We start from the raw sequence: 19,593 nt of genomic DNA, 5'->3' as shown, positions 1-19,593 counted from the left end.
ATGTAGAAAATGTAAGAAGTATATCTGTGCTGTTGAGTAAATAATATTCAGTAAATATTTACTGGGTGGTATTTATTATGTGCTGAATAGCAATAGACACAACAGACGTGATGTCTACTTTCCCAGAGTTTATAATCCATCAGGGAGTCCGATGTTAATCAAATACTCAAGTAATTACGTAATAACAACTGTGATGAGGGCTATGACACACAGGGAGCTGTAAGAACCATATGTTAGTGATGGTTTTGTAGGTCAAAATGACATAATACCAGCAATTCAATATAGTTCAATCTATAGTGGGTTAGAATGGGGACTTGAACCGAATCAGGAGGGGGGTTATCGCCAGGGCAGACATCCCCAAGAAAGTGATATTTGAGCTGGTTGATATCTGGAGGGTGAGTGGGAGGTAGCTTTGTGATGGGACATAGGACGCCTCTTAGGCACAGGAAGGAGACTGAGTGAAGTGAGGGAAGGGCCTGGTGAGGGAAGCAGGGCAGCAGGAATGGAGCACAGACTGAGAGGAAGGGCAGCTTGCGATGGAGCTGGAGAATTAGGTATTGGCAAGACCATGCAGGGCCTTGAAGGCTATGTTAAGATTTTGAGTTTGGATTTTACCCCAAGACAAGTGGAAACCCATTTAAGGGTTGTGAGCCCTGAAAGAGGAGGGATGTGGCAACTATCTCAGGGTCCCTAAGGCTACTTAAGGAAAAGTCTGGAATCACTTAGGTAGAACAGCCAAGTAAGTCAAGACAATCGTTGGGGCCAGAGCTGGACCAAAAGGAGGGACAGACAACTGGACAGTTTTGGAGGATGCTCATCAGTAAGAGATGTATCAATATCACTGGGCCTGCAATGGGATGAGAAACGAACAGTACAAGGAGAATTTTCATGGAATGTGCTGTATGTGGCTGCGAGGGATGAAGGCTTGGTACCGCTACACCATATGTGAGCACGATAACACACGTGTTGCTTACTGCACAGCCTATTATGTAAGTGGCTTCTGGGTACATGCAGCCCTTCTGTGTGGATCGATGGGATATTCAAGTTCAAGGTCAGAGAAGACTCGGGCCACCAGTGGTCATCCTTCTCCACCTCCTCCCTCATTACACCCGGCCCCCTCTGCTTAAGAAATGCCAAACACATTTCAAAAACAGCATTCCAAAATGGCACCGTGTTACTTGCCCATTCAGGGTTATGCACCAGTCTCTCCAAAATAAGGGTACGTGAGTGGCAGTAAGTCCTTGACTCCTTGGCAATGGCGGAGAAGAGGAAGGTCAATCAGATTTTACATCTGAAGAGCCCCGTACAATACAGCATGTTTTTTATGTACACAAGCTTTGCCCTCACTGTACGTATGCAATAGTCTATGGAATAAAAACTCATGGAGCTGCTTACAGTTGAAAAAAACAAAAAAGTCTATGGAATCCATAAGGACATTGAAACTCAGGGCAGTTGAGGTCATTTTTTTAAGGCCATACACCTGGTGGCAGAGCTAAGACCAAATCTGGGACTCTCTGAAATGAAGTTTGGTGCTTTTAGTTCTTGCATATGTCACAGAGGTGCCAAGAGCCAGCTTTACTCCCCAGTCACCAGTCAAACCCCCATGTTTCTGGCATGTAGGCTTTGTTTTCTACTCCAACCATCTGGAACTGAAGGCAGGCTGATCATATCATTAACTGCTGAGTCCTTGGGTGTGGTTGAGGGAACCCAGGGGCATTGTTAGGAGAGGACCTGGGCCTTGCTGCGGGCAAACAACAGAACGTCCGTCAGCACAAAGGAACACACTGGTTCAGGTTTTGTAGGGTGTGAGCTGCATATCATTTCAAGAACTATGAAGAAGAATGCAAAATTATAAATACAAATTATGAGGGACAAGAGTGCATACTTATTTAAATTAAAAAAAGAAAATCCACCAATTACAAAATCTAAAAATCTGACAAAACCACACACATGATAAAATTCACAAAAACAATTAACTGCCTGATACACATTTATATTTTTCTCCCTACCTTTTTTCTCCCTGAATATTTTTTGATTCCCTCTTTACCTGACAATAATTTTGTAATTTTTTTTTCTATAGGGAAAAATGAGAGTCTGTCTTTAACATGATTGATTTAAATTTGTTTTTCTTTACTATTAATAATTAAATGAGCTTCTTTCAACTTCACAACTTATTTTGACAATGCCCTATAAATCTTTAGGGTTGTCAAATTTCAGAAAACCTCCATTATATTTTCTCCCTATATCAGTTGTTACAGACACACTCACAGTTTATGGCACTATTACAGGTTTGTGCCCTACAAGCATCAAAATTCTGATGAATTTAATTTCTTGCAATTCCCACTGCAAAAGAAAAAACCAATTTGGTGAATGTGTAATTGCATTCACTGACTTATTATGGATATTCTTGACAGAATAGAATTGCCATTTTGACTAGATATCCATGGAACTGAATCCTCTGGTCATAATTCCACACATCAGATGTCTGGTAGAATTTTCCACGGGCTAGCTTCTGGCTCCATACATTTCACGACTTGTCCTGTCATGGTTCACATCCCACTGTTGCTTGGCACACAAGGACACATTCATTCACGATACAATCTCTGGCCTTGCATCTTCTTGACGTGATGCCATGTGAGTCAGCACAGTGGGTTTTAGCATATTTCTGGAAGCCTCTCCTACTCTGAGACACCTTGAAATAGTAGACACCACACTAAGCACCAAATAAATGTATCTCCAACTCAATTTTCCCTCAGTTGCATTCCAAAATGCCCAGGGCCCTTCCAACTCCACCTACACAAGGAGAATATTTTGGAGGGAAAATCAGAATGGAAAGAGACCGTGGTCTTAATGAATTGTAGTTTCATGGCCTCATCTTGCAAATTTTACATAACTGTGTAAGCATGTGAACACACGGCTAGGACTCCTTGCCTTGGATTCCTGGAAAGGGCCATGTAAGGGAGGATTCTGTAGTTTAGACTTCATTGGCTTCATGGCAAATCCTCAGAACACAAGGACCTCTGTCCTTCTAGGTTTATCTGTGATAGAGCAATACTAATCCATGCATAGGAATATAAAAATTCTTGAAAATTAAAAAATATATATACTACTAATTGTCAAGAAGTTGACAAACTAAGGTCCCAAATTATATGTGATAATTTTCAATGTAAGTTTCCATCAGTCTCCAAGGGTGAATGAATCACGATGACATGGTTTCCTTATCTAGTTATATACCCGTTTCCATCTCTTATTTTATCTTCTTACCGTGTTACAAGGTAAGCGTTATTATCCCCATTTTACAGATAATGAACCTGAGGATCTTAGACGCTTACGTAGGCTCATCCTGTTTGTAAATATTATCTTAATTCATCTTCCACCCACCAGACTCTCCAGCAAGGCAAATGCAAAGAGGGCTGTTTACCCTCCTTGAAATCTTATATCAATAGTTCCTTCAGCCTAGAAACAAAAGGAAGCCCATCTCACCGCTGCCCTCTGCCCCAGTGATTTCTTAGATTTTGTGACACTGAATTATGCTGATATTCTCTCTCACTCTCTTTTTTAAACAGAAGATGGGGACTCTCTCCTTCACTCAGTCTTTAATTGTTTGATATCGGGGTTCTGTCCTTGGTCCTCTTCTAATTTTATTTAATTATTTTTATATTGAAGCATAGTTGATTTACAATATTACATTAGTTTCAGGTATACAGCATAGTGATTCAGTATTTCTACAGATTATACTCCATTAAAAGTTATTACAAGATAATGGTTATAATTCCCTGTGCTGTACAATATATCCTTGGTGCTAATCTATTTCATACATAGTAGTTTGTCTCTCTTAATCCCATACTCCTAATATTCCCCTCCCCACTTCCCTCTCCTCTTTGGTAACCACTAGTTTGTTTTCTCTATTTGTGAGTCTGTTTCTGTTTTGCATATATATATTCATCTGTATTATTTTTTAGATTCCACATATAAGTGATATCATACAGTATTTGTTTTTCTCTGACATTTCACTAAGCATAATATTCTCCAGGTCCATCCCCGTTGCTGCCAATGGCCGAACATCATTCTTTTTTATGGCTGAGTAGCATATATATACCACATCTTCTTTATCCATTCATCTGTCGACAGACATTTAGGTTGCTTCCATGTCTTGTCTACTGTAAATCGTGCTGCTATGAACATTGGGGTGAATGTATCTTTTTGAATTAGTGTTTTTGTTTTTCAGATATATACCCAGGAGTGGAATTGCTGGATCATATGGTAGTTCTATTTTTAGCTTTTTGAGGAACTCTACACTGTTCTCCTTAGTGGCTGCACTAATTTACATTCCCACCAACAGTGTAGGAGGGTTCCCTTCTCTCCACACCCTCTCCAGCATTTGTTATTTGTAGACTTTTTGATGACGGCCATTCTGACCGGTGTGAGGTGGTACCTCATTGTTCTGAGGCCCTCTTCTGACTTTAAACACTCTCCCTGGGTGACCTCATTAATTCCCAAGGCTTTAGAAACCACCTATATGTTCATATCTCCCAAATTTATGCCTCTGCTTTTAGACCTCTGCTCTGCAGCTACCTATGAATATCTTTATGATGATCTCTGCAAAATGGAGCATCTATGAGATTTTGAGATTTATCTCCTGCCGGGTTCTTCTTAATTCACTCTACTCCTGTTATGCCGACCTTCTTTAGTATCTTGTAGATAGTTCCTTTCCAGTTCAGATCTTCACTTGGTATTTCTTCTTCCTTAAACACTTTCCCACACCTTCCCCATTCATTTGTCCCTTAATACTCAGATCAAATGTGACTTCTACAGGAACACTGTCTCTGACTTCTCCCCCAGAGACAGAGTGGGGAGCTGCTCCCATGATTTTTCTTAAGTGTCATTCCATCAGTGAGTATTATTTTGGGCTGCAATGGTCACAGATCCAACCACAGTGGCTTAAGTGCACAAAGGTTTATTCTCCCATGTAAAAGAAGTCAGCTGGAGGCTGTCTGGGGCTGATATCCTGGTTCCACAATCACTAGAATCCTGACCTCCTAGTATTCTCAAGGTTACTTCATAATCCAGAATTGCTGCTGTCACTCCAGCTGTTTCATTAGCCTTCTTGGAAGGGAGGAAAGCTAAAAGGATCCTTCTTCTGGCTTAGTCATTTCCTTTTAAGGAGTCCTCTTGGAAATTTCACTGAATACTTACTTATGCTTGTATCTCATCGGCCAGAACTTAGTCATATAGCCACATCTAGCTACAGAAGAGGCTGGAAGTTTTGGTTTTCTAATCGAGTACAATTAAAGGGTTCTGTTTCTAATGAAAACTGGGGAGATGTTATGCTGGGGTAGGTAACTGGCAGTCTGCCACACCTTTCTGTGTACTTATCACACCTCTTTTTAAATTATCTGTTTAATTTTCTGAATCTCCCACTCAGCTGAAAGCTCCAAAGAAGGGAATGTATTTTATCCATTTTTCTATTCCCAATGCCTGGCACAGTGGCTGCCAACTAATAGGTCCTTAATAACAATTTAGTGAATAGATGAATTAGTTGTGAGAAAACTATTATTGTTATTAAGCGAATTAACATATTCTATAAGGCTCTAGGAAGAAAGAGACTCTCTGCCTTGTAGAAAGGAGAAAGAGGAGGAAGGGCACAAATGGCCACACAATTACGTAATCATGTCAAATTAGATCTTGGTTTATAAAAGCAGGACATGCTGGAAAAAGACCTTTTGTTGAGTGAACTCAATAAAAGGGAAATGAATCTTCAAACATACGTTAACTCATGTCTATTTATGGTGAAGACAGAAAGTAAGTGGAAGACAATATATTATGGACATTCTTGAATGTTCATCACTGTTTTAAAATGTTAGCATTTCACTGTCAGCCAACGTTATTTTCTCTCTTGCTCTCCTGTCTAGTTTTAAATACTTTGTTGTGCTCATAGTTTGGGATGATGTATTCTGAGGAGTTTTATAAATCATTTATTTTCTTTCTCACTTATTTCTTCTCTTCTGACAAGTTGTAACTAATGCTCTGGTCAAGGACACAGAACAATGCAATTTCTATCCTCTGGCTGCATGAAAGCAAGTTCACAAGGCTTGGAGTAGAGCTCAGTTGCCCCAAGGAGCACCACCATCGTGCTTCTCTTCCTCCTAAGCCAGCTTCACTGAACTGAGAGACCCTGCCATGATTTTAAACCAGAGTCATAAAAACCAGCATTTAATATTCCTGCGAGAGCACTGCAGACTCCAAGAATACATATTTACATGTTGACTTAATCTATTGGATGTTAGCTCTTTTCACCAAGAGAACTCCCCTTGCAATTTTCAAGGGCTCCTAATATCCTAATAGTTCTCTCTTCAAAAAATTGTTTTCCTTAGATATTGAAAATGTGTGCTCCTGTGACGGTTATAATCTCTTCATTTTAGAATGCATTCTGCCCCACAATGAAATGAAGGAAACGACTTTACTGTCTAATTATTTCCTGTGAGGTGTGTTTTCCCAGCTAGACTCCAAATTCCTTGAATGTCAGGATGATGTTTCATGATTTTATGCAGCCTGATAATAATGTTGACTACACAGTCAACATCCAGTTGCCCCTTGTGTTTTGAACCAAGGGTTGTAAAATGAGGATTATGAGGAATGTAACTTATGGTGAAATTTAAACATTTCTCTTCATGTATTTGGATGCAATATACAATCTTCCCCTTCATGTCTTGCACCAGCTGAAAAAGCAAGCATTTCTGAAGTGCCCACCAACTCTTGGCATTGCGCTTGGATAGTCTGGATTCACACAGGAGTAAGGCACTGCCTGGGAGGGACCAGACTGTATTCCACTTCTAAGGCCCTGTTTTCTTCTACTAATCATAATCTCCTCGGCATCTCTTACACATACACACACACATCCCTTGTCTCCGCCTTCCTTTGAACAGATACCTTCTACACCTCCTTCATCTGGAAGACCATTAACACTTTGCTGAGTTCACTGACCTTCTCTCTCTAGACTATTTTGTGATCACCCAAGTCCACTGTAGGAACTACGAAAATACGGAAAAACACAAAGGTTGAAATAAAACAACCTATAAAGACACAACCAAGAGGCAGAAAAACCTCTTTTTTGCTAAGCGTTTTGTGAATCTGTTTCTTTCTCCTCTTCCTTTCCTCCCTCCCTCCTTCCCTCCCTCCCTTCCTTCCCTTGCTTCCTTCCTTCCTCCTCCTTCCCTATTTTCTTTTGGGGGGGGTGAAACACTAGTTTACATGATTTGCCCTTTTACAATGGGGATGTTCTATTAAGTCATTATTGTTTTGTAAGACCTTTTAATATATACCTTTTATATTTATGGCAAATATCACCTCCTTTGCTACCTGACTTATAATTTTATAATGTATTTTAACATAAACCTTTAAATTTTTAAAAAATAAATCAAGTCAATCATCCTTTTATTTTAAAAATTTTGTCTTCAATTTATGCTTAGAAAGGGTTTTTCTATTCAAGATCAGATAAATAATTACATAGTTTTCTATAGTTTCTTTTATCTTTTAAATTATTAGATTAAATCAATCTCCCTACCCTCTGTCTCCAGGCAACAATTGAGACAGCTTTCTGCATAGATTAGTTTGCCTTCTTTGGAATTTTAGATAAATGAATTATACAATATGCACTCCTATTTGGTCTGTCTTCTTTCACTCAGCATAATTATTTTGTATCATTCATGTTGTAGCATTATGTCAACAGTTCATTCCTTTTTAGTACTGTTGTAATAAATAATGTAATTATAATGTAATAATAATGTAATTAGTATTGTATGTCCATGACACAATTTGTTTATCCAATCATCTCCTGATGGACATTTGGGATGTTTCCAATTTTGGCCATTTAAAAATAAAGCTGTTATGAATATTTGTGTACAACTCTTTGTGTGGACATATGCTTTCATTTCTCTTGATTAAATACTTAGGAATGGAATGGCTGGGTTATATGGGAAGTATATGTTTAACTTATTAAGATGGCTGCCAAAATGTTTTCCAAAGTGGTTGTACCATTTTATGTTCCTGCCAGCAGTGAATGAGGATTCCACTTTCCCTATATCCTTTCTGACACTTACTATAGTCAGTCTTTTAAATTTTAGACATTCTAATTAGGTATTTAGGATGATCTCATTTTGATTTTAATTTTAATTTCCCTAATCACAAGTGCTGTTTGGCATGTTTTTATGTGCTTTTGGTTATTCATATATCTTTGGTGAAGTGTATATATTAAAATATTTTACCCATTTTTATTGGGCGTTTTGTTTCTTTTTATTGATTATTATAATAAGTAAATTATTACTTTATTATTATAATAAATTATAATTATCAAATAATATCTTTATAACTATAACATTATTACAGGTTTATAATTATAAATTTATTATAGTTTTATTACATATACAATTATTTTACATTAAAAATCATTATTTTATTTAATTGTACTCTTAATTATTACTTTCTTTTAATTATAAGTACAAATTTAGTATAACTTTATCATTACAATAATTGTTAATGATTGGTAGCTTGGACGTTTGCATCGATTTCATTGGTCTATGTTTTGCTCTATCATGCTATTTTACTTTCTGTAGCTTTATATTATTTTTTCATGGATAGCACTGCGAGTTTTTTATTCTTAACTACCATTTTTTTGGTGAGAGGAGGACCAGGCTATCCTCATCTGTTTATTTCAGAAATTGGTAAAATTTTAAGAAACTCATTTTTGAAAAATCAGAATTGAGCTATATTTTTTATAATTTTGGAAGAAATGAGATCTTTTCAATATTAGGTATTCCTGTCCATTAAAATAGCTCCTTTCTTCACTCGTTCAATATTTTGGATTTGTTTAATTTCTTGCCCATTTCCTGGTAAGCTAGAAAACTTGAGATCTTTAAGGCTTTAGGACTTCCCATTAGCTTGTCCAATGTCAGCCAATAAGAATCACACAATTTTAGAGATTGAAGCTGGAAGACACTGCAGATCATCGTGTCCAATATCCACACTGGCCTATGAGAAAATAAAGCCCAAAGAACTGAAGCACTTCCTTTATATCTAGAGTATGTTATAATATGTCTCAATGGTGGTCCCTGACTATTACTTTGGTGTCCCTTCTATTATATAACTACATCTCTCCTATATCTGTTTCCTAAAATTGGCCTCTGTTTTGCTAAGGCCAGTGACCTTGACATGCATTGTATACCCCAAGTTCACTGTGGTAAAAATACCACCTTCCCACAAGTCATGATATATGTGAGGGCAATTTACTTGTCCAGTGTCAAGGTAGCAAGACAGGTAGCTCATGGAAATGTAAAGAGGATGTTGCCTAGTGATATGAGTCATGGGCTTCCTGGCCTCGGTGGGTTGGGAGTGGGGGGCCCTCAGATGGAGATATGGAAGCTTTAAGGCACTTCTGTAAGCTGGTCTTGCTACAGGGTGGAATTATAAGATGTAAAGTGGGTTTCTTTATCATCTTGGAAACATTTTTTAAAGACATTGAGGCAACCACAGAGGGGAGATTGCAGGCGTTTCTAAATGACTAGACCTTACTCATTTAGTAGAGTGGATCTTCACCTTTTATGGGTCAAAGGACCCTTAGAGAATCTAGTAAAAAAAAAAAAAAATCAAATCCACTTTCCACAAAAAGGCACACACATTTCATACAAACCCTTCAGAAGGGCAGAAAAATAAACACGTACAAGAATCACTAGTGAAAGCAAACAAATGACTTCGTGAGCCCTTGGGTGAAGGTGAAGGTGAAAACGCAGAGTCGTGTGCAAAGCATGCTGCCTTCAGTGAGCAAAGACACATTTTCTTATATGGGGGAATCTGTCATCGTCTACAAGGACGGCTGCTGCTCCAGTAATGGGCGGAGGGGGGCTCGAGCAGGAATCGGTGTTTACTGGGGGCCAGGCCATCCTTTAAATGTAGGAATTAGACTTCCTGGGTGACAAACAAACCAAAGAGCAGAGATTCATGCAGCCTGCAAAGCCATCGGACAAGCGAAGGCTCAGAACATCAGTACGTTGGTTCTCTACACGGACAGCATGTTTACTATCAATGGCATCACTAATTGGGTGTAAGGCTGGAAGAAGAATGGATGGAGGACAAGCACAGGGAAGGAGGTGATCAACAAAGAGGACTTTGTGGAACTGGACAGGCTTGTCCAGGGCATGGACATTCAGTGGATGCATGTTCCTGGACTTTCGGGATTTACAGGCAATGAAGAAGCTGACAGATTAGCAAGACAAGGTGTGAAGCAACCTGAAGACTGACCAGGTCCTTTAATTCTTGGAAAAACTTGAGCCAGTGGCTGTTTGTCACCTTTACTTACTGGTGTGAAAAATAAAACTAAAGGCTGGACCACTGCAGTCGATGGGCAAAACAAAACAAAACAAAAAAACCCATCTATGGTTTTCACAAGCCCTGCCACAACTCTTCCCAACGGTTTCATGTTCTCTTAGTTAAGAATTCCTGGGGAAGAAGGAAGTAGTCTGTTAACTATTTTAGCATCATCAGGTAAGGAAAGAGAGAAGAAATAAATTATGTGTACGTGTGAATGTGAGGATGGGAAGTCTAACCTGGGATGCATTAATCAATATAAAATGATTTTTCTAAAAATCTGAGTGAACATGTCCCAGGATCAAAAGAAAAACTTGTTTTTTACACTCCTGGAAACAGAGCTCAGGGTACGTCAATTTATTAAGAGTGGACGTGCGACCACGAAATGGGAGGAGGGAACTGAGACAGTAAGAGGTTAAACACTCTCTATGAACGCAAACAACATTGATTCAATAAATATTTACTGAGCATCTGCTAAGGAAAAGGCACAGTGCTGAGTGGTGGGGACAGAGTGCTTATCTAGAGAGATGTGGTCACTGCCCTCAAGGAAGATACACATGATAAAATCAAAGAGGCTCTAACAGTTATTTATTATAATACAGTGCTATATTAGCTCTATTACTATATAGCATACTAAGACACAATTTAAATAGTCATTAGTGTTTCTTATTTTACAGATGAGGAAACAGTGGCCTAGAAAGGGTAAATACTCTTACATCCAGGATTAGAACCCAAGTCTCCTTCTCAGACTTTTAATGAGCACCTACTGTGTGCCAGGCCCAGTGCTAGATGTCAGCAATCTTTCGTTCTGTTAGAGAAATCCCACATCTTCATTAACTAAATGTAAACTGACGTTCATCCACCTTTCTGTCTTTCTAATCAGAAATGGGCCTTAGTTACTTATAAACTCACAAAGATAAGTCACCACTTACTGGGGATAAGAAAGGAAGAATTATTTTCCAAATTTTCCCAGCAGGAATTATGAACTCAGAGAGAAAAGAGGTGTATCTAACTCATGATTCCAGAAAATGAAAATCTTCAATACCTTGGAGCTTTCTGGAAGGAGAGAAGGAGCACGTTCAGAACTAAAGATTCAACATTCAAGTAAAAAACATATTCTGTCGCCTTCTTAAAATTTATTATTCTCTGTTTGTTTATGGCAATGTTTATTTTCCCTGTCCTCCTCAACCATACAGCAGGATGGTGTGCAGGGACCACTTAGGGTATATTTTAAAATCCTTTCAAAGTTGATCTCCCCCAAGAAAGGGAAGAGATCCAGGAGAGCTACCACCCATGCCCCTTATTTTCTCTGCTGAAATGTTTCATCCCATTTCCTCCAGACTCTGGAGGGGAAGATTTGTTCATTCAAGTACACTCAAGCAAAAAAGGGACCCCCATGAACAGATGAATGGATAAAGAAGATGTGGTATATATATACAATGGCATACTACTTGGCCATAAAAAAGAATAAAATTTTGTCATTTGCAGCAACATGGATGGACTTGGAGGGCATTATGCTAAGTGAAATAAGTCAGACAGAGAAAGACAAATACTGCATGATATCACTTATATGCGGAATCTAAAAAGTACAACAGACAAGTGAATAAAACAAAAAAGAAGCAAACTCCCAGATATAGAGAACAAACCAGTGGTCACCAGTGGGGAGAGGGAAGGGGGGGGAGGGGCAATGTAGGGGGGGAGGGGATTTAAAAGGGGTTATTATGGGATTATGTGTGAAACTTTTGAAAATTGTAAAGCAGTGTAGAATTTAAGGAATGTTTCATTCAATAATTTTTTTTTTAAAAAGAAAGACATCTGTTTATCACATCCATTTTGAAATGAGATGGGCATCTTGAGAGCCTCAATCCTGTCACTGCAAGGAGATGAGTCCTGGGAAGGAGGAGAATCAGAAAGGAGATGGCTGGGGAGGAAAGCCAACATGGACCATCAGCCCTGGTGGAGCTTATGACCAGCAGCTACCACTCGGTCAGTCCAGGGGTCACCAAAGACCACCAGTTAGAGCTTCACGTGAGACTGGCAGCTGAACACCTCCAGGGCTTACCAGTCTATTCCTTTGCTACCTCCAAACACTGCTTATTTCACACAGAAAGAGCACTTCACTCATATAACCATCTCATATGTATCTTACAAGAAACCTAGGACCTCTCTTTCTCATATTTTTTAGTACCTTGTCCTACCCCTCACTTCTAGCCCTGGTTATCTAGGAATATTGTGTGAAGTTTCCAAAAGAAGTGCAAGGAGACGTAAAAAAAAAGAGGATAAGGAACTATCCCTTTATGCATACCATGTGTGTGGTACCTCAAAGACTCCTCAGAGTGGACCAATTCTCCTATTTATTCTTTTCTTTTCAGTCTGTACAAACAGTCCCCTATTATAAATTTGGAATGTCTGGTATCATAATCTGGAGAATAAATTGTTTAGAAAATGTAGTCGTAAGTTCAATGATTTTCCATAAAGACAGATTATTAAGGGGCAGATGAGAAATCTGCATGTCCATGTTGCCTGCCAAAATATGTCCTGTCCCTAGGGAGGCAGAGCCATTAAAAGATGAAACACAGAAGTAAATCAATGGGATTCCGATTCACAACATATCTTTAAAATAGAATGCCTAAAGGTATCTTGATCGTACTTTATAAATATCATCAAGATAAAAGGGAGCTAATGGGTATTTTTCAACTGGGGGAATTCAGAACAGGGAATGTCAATACCTTTTATGCTTACTTGGTTCACTCACTAACTCATATATCCTACACAGCGTTATTTAACACCTACTAAATGCACTTTGCTGGGATACAAAGATGCATAAGATTTGGACTTTGCTCCAAACAAAAGTCTGGTGGCCTTTTTTGAACAATTATTTTTCCCTTCCCAATCCCCCCAAGTTAGCCATCTTTGGAAAACAGAAGTAGTGCAACATATGAACTGGATATGTTTAAAATGTGACTATTAAAATAGTTGTTTTACCTTGGAGTGCATAGTACCATAAAAGGTATGTTATAGATAGTGGTTGTGTCTCAATCTAGTTTAACACAAAAAACTATTTCACCTAGTATATGCCCCAAATCTATACATATGCTACATGATAGCAGACAGTGACATTGATATTATAGTTAGAATTTCAAAACACACTCTAAAACTTAAGTAACTGGCTGTACTTTTTTTAGTATAAATTGTAATTCATTATGATTTTAGAGTATACAAAATATTTTTTAAAAACAGAAAAAAAGGACTTCCCTGGTGGCACAGTGGTTAAGAATCTGCCTTCCAATGTGGGGGACACGGGTTCGAGCCCTGGTCCGGGAGGATCCCACATGCCGCGGAGGAGCTAGGCCCGTGCGCCACAACTACTGAGCCTGCGCTCTAGAGCCTGTGTGCCACAACTACTGAGCCCGCATGTCACAGCTACTGAAGCCCGCACGCCTAGAGCCCGTGCTCCACAACAAGAGAAGCCACCGCAACGAGAAGCCCATGCGCCGCAACAAAAAGTAGCCTCCCCTCGCCGCAACTAGAAAAAGCCCGAATGCAGCAACGAAGACCCAACGCAGCAATAAATAAATAAATAAGCTTTAAAAAAAAGAAAAAAAAAAATCATTCATCATAAACAATGTAGAAAAATCTGTTAATATTTTGACTGAAAAATAGATCTAAGGTATGAGGGAAATTTCACTCTAGTGGGATGAAAAGGTAAAGGGAAATATTTGAGTTGACCCTAAAGGAAGTTCAAAAGAGTGATGGCATTGGTTTCTTCATGTCCCTTTCAAATATTTCCAGGGACATCCAGACACTCACCTTTGTTCATGACAAATTTTATTTTGTGGTCAAGAAAGGAGAGAGAAGATGGAAAAGACCAGAAAGTGGTGTGAGAAGAGGTTTTCCTGAAATAAACAGGAAATAGATGGAAGTGAGATGGAAAATAACAAAACAAAACAGAAGGGGCTTAGACAGGATGTCTAGGTAGATATGAGAAGGAAATTGATTCTTGGAGCTAGGATTAACTGTGCAGCGATAATTAAAAGGGAAAAGGAAAGTAGGTGTGCGGACCACTCAAGCAACCTTCTGAAGTAATTGGCAAAAGATGGGATCACAGGATTCCAACCCAGTTACCAGGTGGCACCTTGGATGCCAAACAACTTGGAAGAGAAAGAGGAGCATATGCAAATGCAGCCCACGGCTTAGATGTGATCTTAAATGGACAATTGTGTATCTGTGAGAGGGCTCACAGCCTCTCTAAAAAGCCCTTCCTATATTCATGCTTGTTGAGTTCCAAGCTTGTGTTCTTTGAGAAAGCGACATTTTAAAAACAACTTTGCAGTCACGACCATTTCAGACTCATTAATTTCACCCTTCATCCTCATCACTCTCACAGCATGAAATCTTGCAAATACTGTTTTGTCTAACCTTCCTCAATCTATTTAATGCAGAACATTAAAACCATTTCTTGCGTATTAAAAATCTTGGTTGCAGATCTTTGTGTTTTAAAAGGACATGGAAAAGCAATAACTACACCAAACAAGAGAGGATTTCAGTTGCATAAATTTCCCATAATTTCGTTACTATATTCGTTACTATACTTACTTCGTTGAGGTGTCAACAAAGAGAGCTCAGGAGTCTGGGCTGTCTGAATCAATTTGTTATATGAGGTGCATGTGAGTTGACGATGAACTTCTACCAATATGTATTGAAAATTTTGGGTTCCTGGGGATCATATTCAAAACCCGGCAGGGGACCTCCCTGGTAGTCCAGTGGTTAAGAATCCACCTTCCAATGCAGGGGATGTGGGTTCAATCCCTGGTTGGGGAACTAGGTTCCCACATGCCGCCGGGCAACTAAGCCCATGCACCTCAACTACTGAGCCCACACACCACAACTACTGAGCCAATGCACCACAACTAGAGAGCTTGCGTGCCGCAACAATGGAGCCCACGCACTCTGGAGCTCGCACCCCACAACGAAAGATCCCGCATGCCGCAATGTAGAAAAATCTGTTAATATTTTGACTGAAAAATAGATCTAAGGTATGAGGGAAATTTCACTCTAGTGGGATGAAAAGGTAAAGGGAAATATTTGAGTTGACCCTAAAGGAAGTTCAAAAGAGTGATGGCATTAGTTTCTTCATGTCACTTTCAAATATTTCCAGGGACATCCAGACACTCACCTTTGTTCATGACAAATTTTATTTTGTGGTCAAGAAAGGAGAGAGAAGATGGAAAAGACCAGAAAGTGGTGTGAGAAGAGGTTTTCCTGAAATAAACAGGAAATAGATGGAAGTGAGATGGAAAAAAACAAAACAAAACAAAACAGAAGGGGCTTAGACAGGATGTCTAGGTAGATATGAGAAGGAAATTGATTCTTGGAGCTAGGATTAACTGTGCAGCGATAATGAAAAGGGAAAAGGAAAGTAGGTGTGCGGACCACTCAAGCAGCCTTCTGAAGTACTTGGCAAAAGATGGGATCACAGGATTCCAACCCAGTTACCAGGTGGCAACTAAGACCCAATACAGCCAAAAATAAAAATAAATAAATAAATATTTTTTAAAGAAAGACCCTGCAGGATTCCTATTCTTAATGAGTCTATCATCAAAACAGGGACCTCCAGAAAGAGAGATCAGCATATGTGAAATAACGCTAACTTACAAATAGATCATTAATTTATTTGAAGGGGAAAAAGTCTGCCATGGATTATGGTAATTAATTTAATTAACTGGAGAACAGATTGAGCTAAATATGAATATTTTTTCCAGAGATGCTCCCTAATGTTTGCTTAAAGCAAGACATGGCTTTTGAAGAATTGTCCTATTTCCATTCAAGGACTCTAGAGAGCCAGCTGTCTAGCTTTAGCTACCCAGCTGCATGTGTGTGCATGCTTATGTCCACTCAAAACAGTTTTGGACATACACATAACAAACGTCAACAGTGTTTCGTTCAGGACAATAGAATTAAAGGGAAGGAATAACGGGTAAAATGAGGAGAGAGATTTTAGTTTTTCATGTCATATGCATCCTTCTATTCTGTTTGAGTTTTCCATGTGAATATGTAAAAAAAACCACTTAAATATAAAAACACTCATACATTGTGCTCCAGTGAAAATACAAAACATCTGGGCCTCTGTACTTGCTTGATAAAACACTGGGAGGAGGAGTCCCTTTGGGGCCCTGACTCCGCCTACCCATGTAGGAACAGTTGAGGCACTCAAACTGTCCAATCGCTTTAAGCAGTAGCCATGGCAGTCTGAATTTTCCTCATGCTTTTGGAATTTTGAAATGACAGAAACAGGATAACTATGGGGTCACCACTCACACATGAAGAACTCAGTATCAAGTCAAAAAAGATGGAGTCCTTTGTGGATCCATTTGAATGGTTAGCTTCCAGACTATGATTAGCAGGTCTTACCATTTCCTGGGCAGCAGAACATATAATACATTAATTGTATAATGAATGTCAATGTCTACTACACTAACATCTAACAATAAACTAAGTGGCTTTTATATTTTGAATTGCCAAGTGAACTCTGTTGAGTTTTCTGCAGAGCTAAGATGTGGTTCTTTCCTAATATAATTTTGAAGTGCATGGATCCGGGATGCACTGATGTGAGGGAGGCACATAAAATACTTGCCACTTCTAAGAACTCAAATGGGTGCAGTTAAAATGGAAGTAATTCCATGTACACAAGTGCCACCTTCCCATATTTTGAGGAGGAGCTGTGACCTCTATTTTTAAGTTCCTTTAGTAATTTTGATGTGTTTCAGGGTTTAGAAACGAATCTACCTTGCCTTGAAGGAATTCCTAGGCGTTACAGTGGCCTTTCTGTAAAGATCACCACCACCAGGCTGTTATCAACCTGGGGAGACTGAGCATTTTTTGAGCTACAATTTCATATAGTACAACTTTCTTCTAATGGACTCCTTTTGACCAGGATTGAATTTTTAAAATCACATTGTATAGAATCTGATGGCATGAGAAAACTGAGCTCAGAACGGTGTGATGTCTGATGTAGCATAAGATAACTGTTAAATTCTTCAACCAACAATTTCTTACATATATACAATTAGGGCCTAAACAATTTTCCTAATAAAGCAAAAATCTGTACATCTTTGGTGAGCAAATCTGTCATGGATGGTTAAAGATTTCTCATAAAAGTCTCTGATTCATGATGATTAAGCATCAAGTAATAAAAACAGATTCATCACTACCACCTTCCCTTTTACTTCTGGCTGCCATGAGCTGGCAAGGTGATTGCTCTGCAAATCCGCCTGTTAGGTCATGGAGGCTGTGTGTACGTCATGACTAAATGGACATTTAACGTTTCTAAAGTTCCTAGCAGGAAGGATCATTAGCAAAGGCATAAACAAACTATAGTACTCTTTAAATTTCTGTTATGAAAGGTAAACATTTGCTCATCTATGTAAGACTTTATACTAGGTTTCTAAATTTGAAGATGTAAAAATATCAACTAATCCTGACCATGAACTTCACATAGAATTAGAAAATTAAATATGACATTATTCTCTATAAAACATTCAGGATCACAAAGAAGGTTTAACAAGTTGGATTAAATACATAAAATAAAAGCTGGCAGGAAATTAAACCAAATACTAATTATATGCTATTCTTTGAAACATTTTCTGAGGTTTATATTTGGAAGATTATATTTACAGACAGCCAAAACAAGCTGACCAAATAGTTTCAAAGTCCTATGTGACTGACTCTTCAGCATAAGGCAGTCTAAATGGTCAAATGAACTTTTTCCTCTTCGGAACAGATTATTTTGGCATTGTAAGACTGTCACGTCTATCCACAACTTCAAAATGAGGTCGGGGGGTTCCAGAAACAATTTCAGAAGACAATTTATTTTTCTTATTCTTAAAGATCTCATCACCATCAATTAGTATTCATTAATCATCCCCAGCCTGCTCTGTAGAACTGAAACGCCTCCTGCCTGAATCTAAGTCCATCTACCTTTGATGTACACAGTGGTAACACCTCATTTATTCTGCATTGTTAGGGAATGAAGTGATGCGTGTCAGAGGATTTTCTAGAAAACAGATGCTTGTTTGTTTTTTACAAAGAGACCTCTACTTTTATTCACCATGTTTAAGTGAAATCTTTCTAACATGTACCAGGATTCATCCGTATTCTTAAATATGTTACAGGAAACTTAACATAACATTAGGCATTAGCATAAACTTAAGCTAAAAGCTTCTAAAGTTGTTGTTAGGAGACATCAGTAATTTAACAACATTATCAGGAGGCAGCTGAGAGGTGGGACTGGAATTTTCTGGGGAGGCAATGGAGCGCTGGCATTAAGAAACTAGGCTGCAGTGGACCCGGGCTCTGCCCCTGACCAGCTGTGCAAACTTCATCAGTTATTGAAGCTTTCTGCACAGTAGTTTCCTCATTAAAATAGTAACAACAGCACTCACTTATTGAATTGTTGGAAAGATGAAATTCTTGCAAAAGACTTAGACCAGTGTCTAGCACAACATAAACAAATCTTAGCTCTTGTGATGGTTAGTTTTGCTTTCATTTTTTACTGTTTTATAGTCAATCTGTTCTATTCTGGGAAACCAGGTACCATGTTTGCATATAATAGAGCATAAACTGAGCTTAAAGCAGGAAGTCTATGAGCTATTTTGGCTGCTTCAAAATGGTTTTCATTTAGAACTTTTTAAAAATTGTAATAAGAACATTTTATATGGGGTCTACCGTCGCAATAAGTTTTGAAGTGTACAATGCAGTACCGTTAACGATGGGCACAGTGTTGCAGAGCAGCTCTCCAGAAGTTATTCACCTTACAGAACTGAAACTTTACAACCACTGAATAGCAATTCCCCATTTTCACCTGCTCCCAGCCCCTGGCAACTGCCATTCTACTCTCTGCTTCTATGAGTTTGGCTACTTTAGATACTTATAGAAGTGGAATCATACAGTATTTGTCCTTCTGTGACAGGCTTATTTCACTTAGCATAATGTCTTCAAGATTCATCTATGTTGTCACATCTAGTAGGATTTCCTTCTTTGTAAAGGCTGCGTAAAATTCCATTGTATGTATATACCACATCTTCTTTATCCATTCATCTGTTGATGGACATTTAAGTTGCCTTCATATCTTGGCTATTGTAAATGATGCTGCAATGAATATGGGAGTAAAAATAACTCTTCAAAACCCTGACTGCGATTTTTTAGGGAAAATACTCAGAAATTGGACTGCTGAAT

At 38.6% G+C, this 19,593-nt stretch overlaps 1 protein-coding gene and 1 pseudogene across 1 annotated transcript in view; one reads left to right on the top strand and one right to left on the bottom strand.

The window, feature by feature from the left end:
* Window positions 1–19,593, bottom strand: part of NRG1 (neuregulin 1) — a 1,020,731-nt gene that overhangs the window by 366,583 nt on the left and 634,555 nt on the right. The gene's annotated exons all lie outside the window — the stretch shown is intronic.
* Window positions 1,256–10,292, top strand: LOC133081461 (ribonuclease H1-like; annotated as a pseudogene).

Source organism: Eubalaena glacialis, chromosome 20 (assembly GCF_028564815.1).
Source record: "Eubalaena glacialis isolate mEubGla1 chromosome 20, mEubGla1.1.hap2.+ XY, whole genome shotgun sequence".
NCBI lineage: Eukaryota > Metazoa > Chordata > Mammalia > Artiodactyla > Balaenidae > Eubalaena > Eubalaena glacialis.
This window is presented reverse-complemented; position numbering and strand designations above follow the sequence as displayed.